Here is a 7,173-nt window from a genome sequence, read left to right on the forward strand (position 1 = left end):
GATTTCTCCAAGATCGTCGTACCTTTGACCTAGTTGACCAAGAAAAGCGTGACCTTTTGGTGGGGTCCAGATAAGCAGTCGACATTCGAGACCTTGAGGCAGAAATTATGTGGGACCCCAATTGTAGCACTACCTGAGGGATTGGATGACTTTGTAGTGTATTGTGATGCTTCTATTTTGGGATTGGGAGCTGTTCTGATGCAAAGGGGGCATGTGATTGCTTATGCTTCAAGACACTTAAAGCCCCATGAGGAAAATTACCCCACTCATGACTTGGAATTGGGGGCGGTGGTGTTTGCCCTCAAGATTTGGATACATTATTTGTATGGGGTCCGATGCACCACTTTATTAATCAGAAGAGTTTGAATTATTTGATGGATCAGAAGAATCTGAATATGCGATAGAGGAGATGGCGCGATGTAGTAAAGGATTATGACTGCGAGATTTTATACCATCCGGGGAAGGCTAATGTGGTGGCCGATGCTTTGAGCTGCAATGTGGTAGGTACTCCGATCCAATATGTTTGCTTGAGGATGGCGGTGAATTCACCTTTATTGGATATGATCAACGAGGCTCAGGTGGAGGGATTGAAAAAGGAGAACTAGAAGGTTGAGAGGATTTGGGGACAGATTCCATTATTTTTTCGAGATAGTCGGGGTTTATTGACTCAATGTGGCAAAATTTGGGTCCCGACATTTGGGGGAGTTCGACAGAAGATCTTGGAGGAGACACATAAGTCTAAGTTTTCTATCCATCCGAGGGCCACGAAGATGTATCGAGACCTAAGGTGGAGTTATTGGTGGCCCTGCATGAAGCACGAGGTTGAGTAGTTTGTTGAGAGGTGTTTGATCTACAGGAAGGTCAAAGCTGAACATAAGATGCCCCACAGCAAGGTTCAGCCGCTACCTATCCCCAAGTGGAAATGGGAAGAGGTTACTATGGATTTTATCATGACGTTGCCTAGGACGGCGTGGGGTGTGGATTCTATTTGGGTTATTGTGGACATGTTGGCCAAGAGTGCACATTTAATTCTGATTTCTGAGAGTATCTCCATCGAGAAATTAGCAGATATCTATGTGCGAGAGGTGGTGGTCAGGCACGGGGTGCGAGTATCTATGGTCTTGAACCACGATGTTCGTTTCACCTCTAGATTTTAGAGGAAGTTCCATGAGGAATTGGAATCTCAGTTGCATTTCGACACTGCTTACCACCCCCAGACCGACGGTCAGAGTGAGCGAACGATTCAGACGCTCGAGGATATGCTTTGGGCATGTGTATTAGATTTCGGAGGGAGTTGGGATACTTACTTTCCACTAGCAGAGTTTTCATAGAACAATAGTTATAATGCTAGTATTGACCGACCCCCGTTTGAGGCGCTGTATGGTCGGAGGTGTAGGACTCCAGTTTGTTAGGGGGAGGTTGGCATTGAGTCATGGGAAGCACCAAAGTGGTGCTTAAGAAGATTGAGTTGATCCAGCAGGTTCGCAACCGGCTTCAGAAAGCACAGAGCAGATAGAAGAGCTATGCGGATAGACACAGATGGGACCTGGAATTCAAAGTCAGGGACATGGTGCTCCTGAAGGTGTCACCCTGGAAGGGTTTTATCCGGTTCAGGAAGTGGGGCAAGTTGGACCCCATATATATTGGTTTGTTTCGGATTAGCACCCGGGTGGGCAAGTTTGCGTATCAGTTGGACTTGCCTGAGGAGCTTAGGTAGATCCACAGTACATTTCACGTTTCACAGCTGCGGAAGTGTGTGGTTGACGAGTCGATGATTGTATCGCTAGATGATATTTAGATTAATGAGAGCCCGAATTATGTAGAAAAGCCCATCGCAATTCTGGATAGAGAAACAAAAGCCCTTCGGAAGAATGAAGTGAAGTTAGTAAAGGTGCAATAACAGCACCGAAGAAGCTCCGAATGGACCTGGGAACCAGAGGACGAGATGAGGAAGCACTATCTGAACCTTTTTACATCAACAGACTTCGAGGAAGAAGTCTAGTTACAGTGGGGCAGATTTGTAACGTTTGGTCAAGGTATAAAACATTTCTCAAAATATTAGAAATCATTGTTGGAACTCAATGAGTTGGGGAGCTCCAACTCGTCGTGTTGAGAATATCGTGGCCGCGGGTTTTAATGACCCAACTCGACGAGTTGGGAAGTCCCAACTCAACGAGTTGGTGGCTGGGATAAAACCCTAATTTTAGGGTGTTGCACCCTATTTAAAGGACCTAAACTCCCTTGGCTGGCCTCCTTACCAACCTCCCTTGTCCATAAATCCTAATTTCGTATATCACCTTGCAAGTTTGAGTGTTTGAGTTGTGGTGAGCTTGGAGAATTGATTTTGGTGATTCTATGGAAGGAGCTTGGAAGTTGGAAGCATCTATCGTGGAAGAAGGATTATAGATCCATAATCTTCACCAATAGCAATCTTCTTGAGGTATAAAGTCGACATCTTTCCTTGTATTCATCTAAATCTCTTTGTTTCAAGTTTTAGCATGATTTTTGGGATGTTGGTTGGGTTGTCCAAGATGTTGAGGTTTCCAGGGTTTAATAAGTTAGATCTGATCCCTTCATGACTCCTCTTGACTTAAAGTTGCACACTTTATTGGTTTCTAAGTTCCATTCATTCAATAGTCCCTCATTAAGTATTTATTAAGCCCTAGAGTGTATTTTAGCTTGCATGGACGTAAATTTGGAAACTTTACGTGATTTTCCAACCTTTGGACACCAGATCTATGTTTTGGAACTATGTTGTGATAGTTTAAGGGCTTAAAGGATTAAGACTCACTCTAATGAACCTAGAGTTTGGTTTGACTCATTATGGATGGTTCTTAAGGTAAAAAGTTGGAAACTTTACCCTTCTTGACATCATTTTGGAAGAGATCTGAGATTTTGAGTCCTTGGATTCGATGAAATCAATGTAATGCATTAAGAGGTTGGATTTTTGGCCAACTCGACGAGTTCATTAGTGTACTCGACGACTTAATGGGATATTTCCTGATGTGTACGAATGATGGAGAAACTCGATGAGTTGAGGGACAACTCGGCGAGTTGGGTCAAATCAGGCCGTTGACTTTGACATTTTACCTTAGTCTTTAACCAAGAACCTTTAAGGGGTTTTTAGGCATTTTGAGTTGTATTTAAGGAGTTGTTTTTGTTATGGAGTTTGTGTAGAGCAGATATTTGGAGTCTCGATCTAGTCAGCTACCGTTCATTATTTAGGTGAGTCTTCTCACTACACTCATGGGTCGAAGGCACCAAGGCCGGCCCATTATTTGATATGAGATGATTAGTATTGGAACATGTAACGGTTTGTTATTTGATCTATGTATGGGTTTATGTGAAGACCATGGGAAAAGCCCATGGCATTTGGTAAGACCATGGGGGAGCCCATGGCTCGGGGATACAAGACCATGGGAGTAGCCATGACATTCCATATGAAGACCATGGAGGGAGTTCATGCCAATTTTATATGTATGTGTGCATGGCATTATGTGATTATGTGTTATGTATGTTTTGGGAAACTCACTAAGCGTATGTTTCTAATTTGTTGGTTGTTTTAGGTACTTCTGACCCAAAGGGAAAGGACTCGGCTTGATGGTGTGGCATGCATTCTCTGGTGTTTTCGCACTTAGTTTTTGATACTCTAATTTTTAAAGAAACACTATGATTATGTAATGGGATTTTAGAAACAAATGTGGTTGGTATTTATGATTAAATAAATGAAATTTTTTCTGAAAAATCTGGGTTGTTACACCCGTTGTCTCTCATAGTCGACAATGGTTCCAAATCATCTCAACCAGTCCATCCCTACAATCATGCACACGTCCCCTAAAGGGATGGGAATCAAAATGATTGGGTAGGACACCCCGAATACCTCCAATGTAGACTCACAAAAAAGCACTTGAAGCAGAAATCTTATGTTCGTTGGCGATGGAGAATCACAACACACACTCTTACTCTCTAAGAGTCATACCAAAATTCCTATTGAAGGACCAAGATACAAAGGACCGACTCGCACCAAAGTCAAAAAGCACACGAGTAGGCATGGAATTCACTAATGTCACACCCCCAAACCAGAACGGCGGAAATGTCCGGGGGTGGATGGCTTCATGTATAGTATCATAACGACGGGTATAATATAGTGAAGAAAGTAAACACAACCATCATCAATATAATTGAAAGAGTTACATCATAGAGTAAGTTTACATGTTTCAAAATCAATTACATCATGATGACAAAATAAGTTTTTAATTTAATGCCTTAGCGTCCCGTCCTCGAAAGCAGTTGATTTACCTGTTTAGTGATTTCCTGAGAATAAAAGTTGTTTGAAAAAGTGTCAACACAAAGGTTGGTGAGTTCATAATAGTTTTAATTGAGAAATAAACTGTTTTCCTTGTAAAAGCAATTAAGTTGTTCCAGAAAATTTGTTATTTTCCTTAAAGAGTGAATTGAAAGTTTCTATGTTATGAAATAGTGCATCCTAGAATCCCCTATAGTTTCCTTCTATAATCTCCAAGTATATATAAGTTATATAAAATTAAAGTTAGATAAAACGTCGAATGTAATGGGTTTGCCCTAGGCCCACAACCAAACAAGGAACAGGAAATAAAGCGGACCCACCAATTCTAAGTCAATCACGACTAGATTCTATATAACTCTAGCATATACACTCAGAAATTATAGTTGAAAACTAACAATTCTAGATAGAATGTAGTCTTAAAAACCAAAGTCCAAAACCAAATCCTAGTGTAGTGTATGAAATAGTAGTAGTGGCAGTGAACATGAACTATGCATATTATAGTTTATCAAATGTGATGGTGATGGTGAACATAAACTATACATATCACAGTTCATCAAATAGCGATAGTGGTAGTGAACATGAACTATGCATATTATAGCTTATCCAAAACTGGTGATGGAAGTGAACATAAACTATACATATCATAATTCACCAAATAGTGGTAGTGATAGTGAACATGAATTATGCATATTATAGTTTATCTAAATTGTTTGTAATGTTATGCAACCTAACTATACCTGCTATAGTTAGCGTATTTGTTGGTAGTGTACACTTATTATAGTTTATTGTAACTACTAGTAGTAGTGGCAAACCTTAGTATATGATTCATATCTTCGAGATAAGGTAAATAATATGTATTATCATTCACATGTATTCAATAAGTACTATCCTTGTCATGATTTACCAAATGTTTGTATGTGAGGGATGTAAACTTTGTTTATGACAATTTATTATTTCGCCATACTTAATATAGTAAAAACCAATTTGTTTTCTGATGTACGTCTGCATACCAAGACTAAATGACACATAATGTAATAATAAATAATTACATAGTGATACACACCTTGCTCAACAAGTTACAAGGTGTGAATAGAAGTTATAAGGTGTCAACTTGCTTTTAACAGTTCTGTACTGTTTTGGAAAAATTCCAGAAAAATGATACGAAGTCAAAAACTGAATCCGTAAACTCTGAGAGTTTAAAAAATAATTCTAGTTTGTTCATAAATTTATTCATGATTTTTAGATGTCTCTAACTTGTGTGAAAATGTCCACGTTCACAGACTGGTCCGGATTCGTAGCTACTATGATAGACAGTTTTGCAAAAATAGCCAAAAATTATAGAAAAATCGTATGAAAATGTTCAAGTAGTCATTTTAAAGGTATAAACCTGAACTATTTTCATCTAATACAGTTTTAAAAACTAAAATGCTTAAGTTGACCAAAACAGTCCGTGAATGGAGTTAACTTTCCTAATGAAAGTTGTTGGAAAAGTTTAGTTGTGTTCTTGGTGTTTTAACTTGTATTCCCCCCCCCCCCCCCTAAAAACTTAAGAAAACATGAAAATGTAGGGGTATGAACTCACCTTGTGTGATTTCAGTGGATGGATGTTGAAGAAAAGGAGTGTTCAACTCAAGAACACTAAGAAGATTGCCTTGAAGATTCGAGATTCAAACACCAATGTGATGGAATTTGTGTAAGCAATCTATGATTGAAGTAGAATGAAGTGTAATGATCATAAGAAAGAAGATTATACTTACCAATGAAGAAGAAAAGTATTAGAAAAAGCCTTGGAAAAATCGGAATTGAAAGAGAGAATTTGAGAGAAAAGTATTTGTTCTTTGGATGAAAATGAGAGAAATGAGTGTGAATGAGGAGAGAGGGTGTGTTTTTCCAGCTCTTAGAACGTGAGTATGGCTGGGAAATGAGTGGGAAAGGACATTGACATGACTAGGGATGGTGGGGAGGGTGTGGGTTGGTTATGGAGTGGGTATGGGTGGTTGCTTGTGTCATAAAACAAAGAAAAGTCAACACTCCACCTCTTGTACTTCACCCACTCTTCTTGGATAAGATTTATCCCCAAAAACATGATTATTTAATAAATATGGGGCCTTATATGTTAAAATATAATTTTGGGTTAAAATCCCACGTTAAAATGATCAAAAACGGGCTTAAAACGCAAAACTAGTTGAAAACCGGGAAGAAAAGGCGAAGTCAGGGAAGCCTCTCGCATGGGACCGAAGGTGCGACGGTTCGGCCCTGAGAAGGCTGCAACCGAAGGCGAGCTTGTCAGAAGCGAACCTAGGCGAGAAGCGAAATAGACCGAGATGAGGTTCGATCCGAAGGGACCTTTGGGTTCGGTCATTGTGGTTTCGGTCCAGCAGGGTTCGGTCCCTATAGGGGACCTTCGGCTCTAAGAGGGTTCGCTTCTTAAGAGGAGGTTTCGGTTCCTTAAGGCCATTTCACCCGTTTTTACCCCGTTTTAAGCGGTTTTTGACCCGGTTAAGGGTCGGGATGACCCGAAAGACTATGAAAAGTTAAAGGAACTTTTGAGAGAGATTTCACATACTTGGAGAGATTTGGGAGAGATTTCTCATACTTAGAGAGATTTGGGAGAGGCTTCTTTTGTGACCTTTTTGAGTTCTTGGCTTCGCACCGCAAGGTCCGTAAGCCATGTTAAGCCATGTTTAAGGATCTTACACACTCCCGATGACTATGCAACATTGTTTTATCGGTTTGGTTCATTGCTTAGCACTATTAAGGCTAAGGAAATTCAAACATACAAATTTTCCAAGTGATGTTTTCCCATTAGAATAATGAATTCTACAGTGATTACATAACGTAAACCCTAATGTACCCGGGTTAATTGA

Source organism: Lactuca sativa, chromosome 7 (genome assembly GCF_002870075.4).
Source record: "Lactuca sativa cultivar Salinas chromosome 7, Lsat_Salinas_v11, whole genome shotgun sequence".
NCBI lineage: Eukaryota > Viridiplantae > Streptophyta > Magnoliopsida > Asterales > Asteraceae > Lactuca > Lactuca sativa.